Raw genomic sequence first — 12,575 nt, forward strand, 5'->3', positions numbered from 1 at the left:
CCAGCTGACTACTGCCCCTGGTACCAGGTCGGTTCCAATTAGTGTTCTGTTTTAGGGTCGTCTGGGATTCGACCCTTAAGGGGGGGGTTCTGTCATGTTTTGCCATGGCAGACACTTTTTGTTAGTTTTGTTTTGGACTTTTGCACTTCCTGTTTTATTTTGTAATAAGGTTTCCTTGTGTGTCTCAGTGTTTTGCTTCTTGTCTTGGTCTTGTTTCTGTGTAGTAATTGTCTGCCCCGCCCTAATGTGTTCACCTGTGTGCAATCACCTTGCCTCCTGTGTCTATATAGTCTTTGTGCTTCCCTTTGTCTGTGTCGGTTCGTCTGTTTAGTTCAGGGTTTGTTCACATCGTCTGTTCATGTCTGGATTTTGGTTAATAAACCTGTCTGCACCGTTCCCCAAAGTGTTGGCTGCATTTGGGTCCAACTTACCTCACCAACCTTTGACAGAGAACATCTGTTGCTAGGAGATACCACAGGTATCATTCTCACTAGACAAATTAATCAGTAATTTGTTTCGTTTACATTTATAATAAACCATAGCATTTACCATTTGTAATTCACTGTAGGTTACCAGACGGCTGTGGGAGATCGAGGAAGATTTACCATGTATGGTAGACCGTCCTGGGTTGGAGCCGCTCTGCCTCAATGTGTTCTGCCTGCAACATGTACCGCACTGACTATGGTCCTTTATGGTTGAGAGGAGTACACCAGTACGTTTTGCTTCTTTGTAAAAACATATAGTTTCAATCTAAACAAAAGATGTTAGGCAGTCTTGTTTTACTTCAGTGCACATAATTTTACAATGGTAATAACACACCACAAATAGAGTAACACACCCTCAAATAAATTAGTTTAGCTGCTCTTTGATTTGTAAAGTTCTTCTATCAGCAGATAGTGTGCATATAATATGAATTCAGAGGAGTCATTTCTTTAGTAACGATCAAGCATTTATTTACATCAAATGAGGGACTTATAATCAGTGATAATAAAAAAACTGTAGGATTCACTGGATCCATAAAAAAAATTGTGAGACACACCATAGATATATGTTTGCAAGACTAAATGCCCTGTCCAGTTGTTTTAGTCAGTACAGGTATCTAGCCTATAGGAGCTTTGTGAGCTGGTGCTGGGGCTTCCTTGTTCGCAGAATCTTGGTCGTCATTCCAGCCTGCGTGGTCCTACGCATCCATGCCGTGTTTCCTGACGCCACAGGCCGGTATGTGGGTTTTAGACTGGCCCATGATAGAACCGGGACACAGAGCTGGATATGACCTCCTCCTTCTCAGGCCGCTCGAACTGTGCAGTGAGGTCCTCTGGGACGGGGATGGCCAAAGCAGCTTCTGTGTATGGTCCCAGGTCAACAAAGACTTTTTCATATATGAGGTCCACCACATTCCCTGTTTGATAAAACACAAAAGATTTTGTTTTTCACTTTTTTGTTGTTGTTTTTTTTACAAAACAATGACGGAAAGTCTGTTTCTAACTACCTCCTGACATTTTCTTTATTGTATTTTGTTGTTGGTGGAACTGTCATAACATTATACGTGCAATACTTAATACAATGTGAAAAAATAAAATAATATAACACAGAATGTCGGCTCAGTCTTAACTGGTGTAGCTCTGCATTCTCCCTTCATGGCCTTTGGAAATTGGACCTTGAACAGTGGTTCACCTTCTTTTGTGTGGGCTTGTGGTCAGTCAGCATTTTCATTGTAGAACATGGCAGCCAGGTAGAGTCTGGAGGTACAGTAAAGAGAAAATCAAAGATGTTAATGTTGACAGAAACCTTAGCCTACACACTCTCACAAGTTCTACGTAACCACAGCTTCATTTACCTGCACATTATTCCAAGACTGATAAATGACTGTTAGGTTTATCAAAAGTAGATGCACTTCAGATGGCTACAGAGCTGTACTTCTGATGTGAGGCTGAAGAGTCCTCAAGGATAACTGTGTGCCTACAGTGGGTCAGTCTGGCATGCAACATCCCTTGTTGCAGGAAGCTGTATAGATGCACTTGATGTGCTGGTCTGAACAGAGGAAACAGAGGTTACACCAACATCTCCTCAAATGTGTAGTTATGGCAACAGCTGCAAGCAGTGCAAAAATGATAACAACAAATGCACTCAATTATGTGTAAATCGGGTTGTCAAAAGCTTGTAAATGCTGCAAATAGCTCACTATATGTGCAAAATGCAAAAAAAATTGCATTACAGACTATCCCCTTGGACATATCCCCTTAACTCTGCTCTTATCTATTCATTCCCTACAGGCACTGTATCTGTAAACATGATATACGTTAAAACGACCATCATAAGGCATGACTCTCAATAATAACTGTTTGCACTAACAAACAAGCCCAGACACCTATGCTAATCACTGCAAAGCTTGTTTAGTCTGAATTTTACCGGCTTGACTTTACAGACAGCTAAAACGCCCTTCAAGTATGATAAAGTTAGCAGGGTGGCTCTAATCAACGTCACACAGCGATACTAAGCAGAAGAATTGCATACAATCTGTACGTGGCTATACCCGGCTGTGTGGACGAGGCAAAACGTTAGCCACATTAGCTGCCATGCTAACAACACACGTAACAGGCTCTCGTGTACATACAGTAAAGCAACATAAAATGGTAAAACTTACAGCTCCCAAGTTTGAAGTTGGGTCTCGGACAGTCGGTGCTTATCCATGCTTTATTTTCAGAATGTAGCGAATCCCGCATTGTACTGGCCCTCGTTGAGAAAGCAGTCCGAGGTGAAATGGTTAGCCTGCTACAACTCCTAAAGTGTCCATCAAAAATAAAACAAATCCACTGGGTCTTCAGATCCTCAGGCGTAGGGGGTAAAAAGACTTCTGTGTTGGTTTGTACAGTCAACAACCGAGCAACTACCTTCGCTCGTACCTTCGACACAGTTTTACCGGAGCCGTGATGTGAGGGAATAAACGATAGCGGCTGCAAGGCGGACTCAGAAGGCGGAACACACACCTAGCTCGGGGAGTGTCACCCACCTGGGGGGAGGTGTCATCTCCCTTCATGACGACATCAAGGGAAAATCTCCAATTGGCCTGTGTGAGCACACATTTTCTGAAAGGTGGAGCAAGCAAAAGACGGAGAGGATGGACTTTTGTAGACAGGCCGGGGACACATATTACTGATAGAAAACCATGGAAAAGTGCATTTTGCATAATATGTCCCCTTTCAGTTCAAATAGTATGCTACATGTTCCTTTAATTTTATGTTATATTTCCAATTGTTTAAATTTATTTTCAAGCTTAATTTGCTCTTTCAGATGTTTCTTTTTTAGATTTGATGCAATCCGGATCATTTTCCCCCTAATGACTGCCTTGGCCCCCTTCCACAGAGTTGATGGTGTTACCTCTCCATTATCATTCTTAACATAACTTGGGCATGGTCACTAAATGTTATTGGTTCAATGTGATAGTCTATTACTTTATGAATATATTGATGGGGGAGACAGAAAAAGTTGATTCTGGAATAACTGTCGTGCACATTGGAATAAAAACTAAAGTCCTCCTCTTTCAGATATTTATGTCTCGGGTCACAGGTCCACCAGCCCTAGTTCTGAAATCATATCATTAAGTGTTTTAGTCTTTTTACTTTGGGGTCCACTCTCTGCTGGTGTTCTATCTAATCGTCCATCTTGCACCACATTAAAGTGTCCCCCAATTATGATCATGGCTTTAGCATTATCAGCAATTATATTTGCAATTTCCATAAAGAAATCTGTGCATATTCATTTGGAGCATAAAGGTTCAGAATTGATATCTCCACCTCACCTATGGAGACTATCATAACAAATCTCTGGATATCTGGATAACTTTTTCTGAGAAAAAGACTAGTTCCTTGCCCCACCCATTTCCTTTTTTATGCTCCGTTTCAGGTAAATGGGTTTCCTGCAATAAAGCAATTGAGCATTGGATTTTCTTTAGTAGGTTGCATATTTTCTTTTTTTATATATTTTTTGGGCTTTTTTTATGCCTTTATTCAATAGTACAGTAGAGAGACAGGAAACGGGGAGGCAGAGAGAGGGGGAATGACATGCAGCAAAGGCTGTCCGATGCAGGACTCGAGCCGGGGCCGACTGCAGCGAGGACTTTGGCCTCTACACATGGGGCGCCTGCTTACACCACTACTCCACATGACACGCTGTATAAGTTCTTTCTTTTAATAGCATGATTCAGTCCACAGACATTGTAAGTGGTTATAGTCAAATTCTTCATGTGACTTTGGCAAAAGTATTGTTGTTGTGTTGCCTTTAAGGCATACATTTGAATGTGCTTTTATTTTTGAAAGATTTTTATTTTGAAATGTTTTCATCTTGCTTAGGAAGTTATGGGTTCAGAGTTCACTTCCTGTTAGTAGTTTGAGGGAGCCAGCTGAATCTGCACACCTGTGTTTCACACTGTAAACACCACAGAGGCAATGTCATAAGTAAATAATTTAATAGCTGGATGCATAAATGAATGTTAAAAAATATTATTTACATGAAAAGGCATTTGATGTGTTTGTATTAAAAATATTTCATTTATATCTATTTACATTGAGGAAAAGCACATGTTGCAGAGCAAAATGGTGATTTTTGTATTTTGTTTTGTTACAGTTTTCACTCTGTCCGTTTAAGGTGATGTAAAAGAGCCACAGCAACTAAAGCTCACTACGACTCAAGTCATCATTTGCAAGGAAGAGTTTAGCTAGTTGTATAGCTGCAGTTCCTACACTGTAGTGAGGACAACATAGTTGTCATTGAATCTTCTTTTCATTTTAATTTTGAGTTATAGTGGATTGCCCTTGTAGAACATCTGAGATACAACACGACTCACATCTAACATGATATAAAGAAAAGCCTGAACGCACTTCTAAACCCCAAACTGACTGAGCAAAACAAAAATCTCTCTGTATAACACACACAGTGCTACTGTAACTACTGCTTGAGTTTCTTAGGTAAAAAAATAAAATAAAATAAAAGAACATATATATAGAAAGAAAAAATTAAGAATCCTACTCCTTCTTCATCTGGAGGGGAAAATCCCTCTTATTCTAACGCTTTTTCATTTATATTAAACAGCCAAGTGTAATACCTCATTATGAAAACAAGGAAATCTAGGTCTTTAAGGTAAGCTTAACTCCCAAACAGTAATTTAACAGTATTCTCAGTTTACTTACATCTCTTGGTTATCTTCCTTTCAATTTTCACCTTGAACGAAAACCTGTAAGTCCACATTTGTCATTGTTGATAGTCCTGATGACTTGGTTGTTTGTGCCGTTTCCCACTGATTGCGCAGCAGTTTCTTCTGTAAATTTTCCCGTCCCTCCACCATAAAGTGAATTCCCATCTCTCTGAAGACCGGGGCTGCATCAATGAGTGTTTTGAAGGTCTTCACACCAGATTCCAAATGAATTTTCAACCGGGCAGGGAACGTGATTAGGCTTTCACTTTTTTCCCAGAAGTTGTTTTATCACCTCCTGTACCGTTTTGCGTTTCTTCTGTACATCTGCTGTTTAGTCCTGGTCAGAGAAAAATCTGCTGTCCTTGAAATGTCACCTCTCCTAATGATAAAGTGTCATGTCTTTAACTCTGTGGTCAGATAATGGACATCAGAGGGTTACAGTTTAAGGGTTTCATCATCAGCGTGCAGTGCGCTCTTTCTACACATATGTCCATATCTTCTGGTTAGTCAAGCGAGGTACGCAGCAGGCAAGCCTTTGAGGTAAACGTAGTCTTTTCCAGTGAAAGCACAACTTGGTTGTTGGTTATATAAGTTGGTTATATAGTCAATCATATTGTCCTTTTCTTCCCCATCTTTAACTCCGTATATGCACAAATTATTCCTTCTTGCTCTGCACTCTAGGTTCTCACACCTGGCAGATAGTTTTGCTTCTCTGTGAAGAAGATAACTGATGGCTCTCTTGTGTCGTAGTGTTTTATCCTCTATGTTGCACACTCTTTGTTTGACCTTCACAATCTGTTGTTCCAGTTTTGTTGTACGCTCCAGCACATCGTTAAGAGTAGATTCAACTCTGGATAAAGTAGCCATCATGTCCTAGAAAGCTTCCGTATGCTCCTTCTGTAAGCACTGCTGCCATGCTGTTGTCGTCATATATTTTCGGCCATTTTCGACAAAGCATCAGCTTGGTCCCATTTATCTTCCTTTTTAGTGGTTTTGCCTCTCTTTTCTGTCTCATTTTTTAACACGGACATTTCAGTATTCACTCTTACCGATTTGCAATAATTGTTAGGAGCTTAAGCAAAGTTTTGGCTAGTTTTTGAGGGTTTTTCCCGCAGCAGGTGAGTCAGGCTGCTTCTCCTATCATGACGTCATCGGAAGTTCATGGTGAAGTTCTGTTCAGGTCTGATGAGCACGGACCAGTTTCCTATCCACACTTTGTTTGTGTTAGAGTACGAAAGTAACGTTGCACCTTTCTCTGGTCTATAGTCCCAATCAATCCCATTCCCATTCAATCAATCCTTCTCCTGTATCTGAGTTGCCATCTCTCACTTCCACTTCCCGCTGTAACCGCTGAGATTGTGAAATGTGCCTGTGTTGCCTAGATACAAGAGGAGAAGTGTCATAAGCCAGAACTTTTCTTTTAGTTGTGCAGCGCACCTTGATGAGAGTGGATGACTGTTGATGAGCTGTTTAGGTTTGGATTCTGGCTTCTGTTTTGTTCATGTATGATCAGGTAGAGCCATCGTTGATGAGAAGTCCAACACCTATGTGAACACAAGTTTTCTGTTACACCCCTTTCCCCCATCTTCCTGCCTCTTCTCTCCCTTGTCCTGCATGAACCTCCCCTGTTGCTGATTGGCTGGAATAGTGTTGTGTGTCTCAGTCCAAGCCACTTTGTTGATTTCCATTTTACAGAACCAGGACTGTGTAGGAATACCAATTTTTTTATGCAGCACACACACAGAACAGACAGCTAGCAAACCATGACGAGGAGATAGAATCACCTACTCCACCTTAAACCCATAGTGGGCCCTACAATTTTTTACTATGATTTAGGGTGTGATTGTGAATCCAGCCCTCAATGGGTTGATGAATTGGTTTCCACCGTTGTGACATCATTTTGTTCTCAACAAATTAAACAATGTACATCAGTAAAGATTTTCAACTTGAATAATTCGTTCATCGAGATACGGTGTGTGATTTAAGTGTCCCTTTCATTTTTTTTGAGCAGTGTACATTGGTGGGATTTTTGGAAGCTCTGGGGAGATATAACATCCCTCAATCTCACCTGTTCTGCTATTTCCAGGTACGACATTTTGCTAAATCTATAAACCCCAATTTTTACTAATTTGCCACAAGACTTATATGAGAAATTGTTGGATACACCACAAAAGCTAAGGGGACTTATATCCAGAATATATCAGATTATCAGCTCAGTTACAGAGACTAAAATTGTTAACATCAAAGGAGATTGGGAAAAAGAACTTGGTGTGAGTTTATCAGATTCATTTTGGAACCAGAGCTTAATCTGGTTCATTGTGTACACGGTTAAACACAGTAACATGTAAGGGTCTGCATCTTCTGCACTACTCTAATTCTAAACTCTCGAAGTTGTACTCAAATGTAATAGATAGTTGCAATAGATGTCATAACTCATCTGCAGATCTTATGCACATGTTTTGGTCCTGCTCACAACTGACAAACTACAAGGATATAAGAATCAACTTCCTTTCCTTCCTTCCTTTGTGCTGTGCCCTTTGTATTCTTCAGAATAAACATAATATGCCAAAAAAAAAGAAAAAAAAGAAAATAATCTGGGCTCCATAGGTGTCTGTGCCCATAAACAGTGACTGAGGCTCAATCTCAGGAATGGAAGAAATATTGGTTCATGTTGTTTATTCATTAAATGTGATTAAATGTGCAACCTGTGTGATGATAGGACCTTGTAAATGTAAATCTCAGGGTTGACTGTTTTATACAGATAATTCATGTTTATTGTTCACTTCTATTTCTCTTACCTCTTTGTTATCCTGTTGCCCAGTTGAGAGCTGTGGTTTTAACATGAAATTTGCCCTGATGGCTGCCGTGACGTGTGCTGTGGATATTCAGGGTCTCTTGAGGCTGAATCCTGGTGATTTCTGTGACCACACTTCATTCAGTTTTCCACTTTTAGAAGGATTCCATTGTAGGGTACAGTCTGGATACACATTAGTGTTATAGAGAAATCAAGCTACCAGTATTGTGTTTGTAAACTCTTGAACAGAGAAACTCTTCCACACGACCTTACTTCACCTCTAAATCTGTGGCTCCATGGAGGACGATACCTCAGCTCCCACATGAAGCTCAGCTTCTGAGAGCTCCTCATCCAACAGAGAACAGTCAGTCATGTGTGAAGGAGTGAAGAGGAGAGGAGAGAGAAGTCAGCTGTGATGAGAGGAAGGAAACTTGATGAAAGAGGAAGACTCATCAAGGTGAAGATGGACGCTGGGTGGTGCTGGATTGTGCTTCACTCTGTAAAGGAAGACGTTCCTTTAAACTCTGAGCAATTTGAAAAAGTCATTACAACTGATAATGCACATGTCACTCTCATCACAAGATCTGTTTGACTGTTTGGCTTCCTGAGGAAGAGCTGCTCAAACTTCTGAAACTGTTCAGAGGTTTCACAATCAACAAACTGCGGCTACAAATGGAGGTGAGGTATTAATGGGGCTGGTTTCATTCTGCTAACAAATGTATCCATGGTAAGGTTTTTTATTTATTATTGATTTCCAATGGACCAAGAGCACCACATTCCTGTTTTCTATTTACTTTTTTGTCATTTCCATTTCTCATCTTTTTGTCATATTGTCCATCATCACTAGAGGCAAAGGCCTTACCCATTACACCACAAAGCCAAACATTTATTCACACAATGATGGCTTGTGTAAATCCCAGTGGTGTTTATTCAGTGCTTAGCGGTGTGTAGATAACACCTTACGGTGCTAAAACCATGTGGATTTTGGTGTTCCACCCCAGTGATGTCAAAGCTTGTTTTTTGTAGTGTCTCCTCTAAAGCAGTATTTCTGTGAAGAGCAGCAGAGGGAGAATTGTCCTTGCACTTGCAGGAGATTTAAGGTTTTTCCCTGCCACTGGTTTCTTGCTGGGAGTGAATGGTGATGGTCACTTGCAAGACCCCCAGCCATCATCCATATTGGACTGAGGGCAAACTGGTTGCTACACTGACTCGCTATCGGAAAGTGGAGTAAACAAAAAACTCAAAACTTCCCAGAGGAAATAGTTCTGCATCTTCTGCATCTCCCTCCACATCATTCTCCTCTCCAACCTTCAATCCTCCAACGTTACTTCACAACGTTACCCAACACTGTTATTTGTTATTTTTTTGATTGCGAGACCCTGAGAGGCAAGAGCTACAGACTGTGTGTTTAAATCCACTAGTGTTATGAGAGTTTTAGGAGTTGGTGCATTGAGATAAACTGCTGGTGGAGCTGATTCTACAGTCAGGTGCCAGTAAACCACTGCAGAAGAAGATGGCGTCATTGAAAACACTGCAGTCAAACCTCAAATAATGAACAACAATGTAGAAAACATGATGACATTTCTGTTTGTTTCATGTATAAATGTGATGAAGCCTACATCCTAAATCCTAAACATGTCTGTCTTTGTCCTATCTTGCAATGTTTTGGAAAGTGATGAAAAAAATTCTTGGATCTGCTCTTTCAACTGGATCAGCACCAAAATATAATTGGTTCTGCTTGGCTCATGCCTCATCCCTCCTTCAAGTTTGGTGCAAATGGGTTCTGTACCTTTTGTGTAATCCTGGTGACACAGACGTTGGTGGAAACACCCTCCTTGGTGGAGGTGACTGGGGTTTGTAGGTTTCAGAAACAGCTGTAAACCTATAAACAGCCGCTGATGGTCAGAGTCTTGGACGTAAATTAACGTGCCTCTTCTGCCCTCTCATGAGGTTCAAACCAAACCCAAAGTGACAGCTGCTGTAATGAAATGTACCATGTGACTGATTAATGAGATCACTTAAAGGTTCCCCCCAATTAATAAAAGATGCGTTTGTTTTAACCATGCCCTCCACCCTGTCCCAGTTAGACAGCTAGTGCACGTCCAAATTCCCAGCTGGGACTGAGTGTCTGCTCAGTGAGGCGCTACAAGCCATGCAGCACAAAGGATGTTGACAAGGAGTAGAGGGACTGGAGAGTGGGGTGGGAGGAGAGGAGGGATAAGGGGATGGTTTCAGATCCTTTCAGACTCCTTTGTCCTTTACACTCTGACATTATAGAGATTGTGTAGACTGATGTGCAAATATGGTAGTTTGAACACAGTAAAGTGAAGGGGTCTGAATACTTCAGCAGGACAGAGTGTGTGGGACTGAGTCAAGACAAACTACAGTGACACAGTACAACAGTGTGACCCGCTGATGTCATGGTTTAATAGTCTGAGGACAACAATGGAGCTCTATGGTGCAAAAGAATAAGACACACACACATTAATTGTTAGCATGTTAGAGCATTTCTATATTTACAGTTGTTATTATTAAATTTCCATGTGACAAAGATATTTCCTCTGCACTTCTGCTCTTGTTGTGGAGGGAAAACTGCTGTTTACTGGACAATGTAAATGTTCACATATATCCAGTATCAGACCTTTTCATCAGACACCTCTGAGGTCACATGTTCTCCTGAGTAGTTTAAAGTTTGTTCCTGTTATAGAAATTAAATTTTAAGAATCCTCTACAGTGTATAAATATCTGAAGTGTCCGAATGAGCAGTGAACACTGATTACATTATACTCCAGCTGAATTAAAGTATGGTAAAACTTAATTATTTATAACGTATTTACTCATTCATTATGCCTCCAGGGCCACTGCAGGTCCACAGAGGCCATTTCATGTCCCACTGGATCAGACCTGTTTATTTTAGGCTAGTTCGATTATGGTTAGTATTTACCTTTTCATTTTACATTAAAACCTCATGAGGAAATAAAACTGTACTGAAGAAGACAGTTGATCAGTAGCTTGTTAAACATGAGGCGGGTTTCCCTGGAGGGTTTACAATCCTCAACAAAATCCAGCACCACTCTGATGACTGACAATCACTTCACTGTTCAAAACAAAAAAACGAATATATACATTATTATTGCTGTGATTTCGGCAAGCACACACACTAGCCTTGTTAGACAGCCTGTTCAAGGCAGGGCAGGGCTGGGGCGGGGAAGCATTGTTATTCTGTCTTTGAGCCAGTACAAGAGGTCGTCTCAGAGCCGACATGGTGGGACAGATGCTGACATCGTTCAGTTACGCATCACACCTCCACCATTGCTATCTGACATCACACACTGGGCGTCAATATGGCAGCTTTGTAGGTTCAGTGTAAACGAGCAAAGGTGACATAATGAGTAATGAGGGATTGTCTGAACAACTCTTAGCAGGATCTAAGTGTAAAAGAGGCTAAAGGAGGAGACAGGATCGAGGCACTGTGTGTGTGTGTGTGTGTGTGTGTGTGTGTGTGTGTGTGTGTGTGTGTGTGTGTGTGTGTGTTGGGGAGGGGAGGGGTGTCTCTGTGATATGAGCTAATGGCTGTCCGCTGGCATCTGGCTACTGTGTACACATGCAGCTCATTACGGAGTCACTGTGTAACCCCAGGAGACAGAGGGATGAGGAGGGAGGGGCCGGGGGCGAGGCGGGGTGAGTGAAGTGTCACGACAGCAGCAGCATAACCTCAGCTCCACGTCCTTCTACAGAGTCATGTTCGACCGTGTTGTCTGTAGAAATGTTGCTCTGTTGTTGCAGACACACAACATCAACCTGCACTTCTTAAATGGTGAATATAATCAATGACCTATAATCAATGAGACGAGTTTCATGCCTGAGCTCTACAAAGTGAAGGCTGCAGATGAGAAATCCTGTTTCTAATCTATTAGAAATACAGCCACACAAACAAACACTCTTCATTTAAGTATAAACAAAAATATAAAATGTAAACATTATCCAGCGGATAAACTAATTATCACAACACACATTAGTCATCTTGTTTGACTTTTATTAAGCCCCTGTCATCAAATGATAGAATAAATATCATTAATAAAATGTATTCATAATCTAAACCCACAAAAATAAAATATTTGTTAGGTAAAACTTAAATTTAAACTTCATCTTTAGATTTTTTAAAATTCTTTAGATTTATTAAATATCAAAAATGGAATAATAAACATAATATATACATTAATAATATACATTTTGTATAATTCAAATTTTATTGCATTTTATAGCAATAAGAACAAAACAATGTAAAAGGAAAAAACAAAAAACACAGTGCAACAGACAATGACATATATTCAAAATATAAATAGAAAAACAATAGTTATGTGATTATAGCAATGTGATAGGTACTAGGACTCAGTGACAGTAACAAATGTAATCTATCAGACCACAAGTTTCTTTACAGAACCAGAATATTCCCTCTGGCTATAAACAAAGTAAAGCTGTCCGATTGTTCATTAATGTCATAATTTTTCCTATTTAATCTTCCCAACATCTTTTCACACGCTGCAGTTTCCAGTATTTGAACCTTCCGCATATTGAGTGTGGGTGTTT

At 40.4% G+C, this 12,575-nt stretch overlaps 1 long non-coding RNA gene across 1 annotated transcript; it reads right to left on the bottom strand.

Moving 5' to 3' along the window:
* Positions 1–485: 485 nt before the first annotated feature.
* LOC130185705 (uncharacterized) lies at positions 486–2,761 on the bottom strand. Its single transcript, XR_008830193.1, has 3 exons — positions 2,645–2,761; positions 1,838–2,031; positions 486–1,739 (listed from the first exon to the last, which is right to left on the bottom strand). It is a non-coding gene; the product is annotated as an uncharacterized LOC130185705 (long non-coding RNA).
* Between the last annotated feature and the right edge of the window lie 9,814 nt (positions 2,762–12,575).

This window comes from Seriola aureovittata, chromosome 2 (genome assembly GCF_021018895.1).
Source record: "Seriola aureovittata isolate HTS-2021-v1 ecotype China chromosome 2, ASM2101889v1, whole genome shotgun sequence".
In the NCBI taxonomy this organism is placed as follows: Eukaryota; Metazoa; Chordata; class Actinopteri; order Carangiformes; family Carangidae; genus Seriola; species Seriola aureovittata.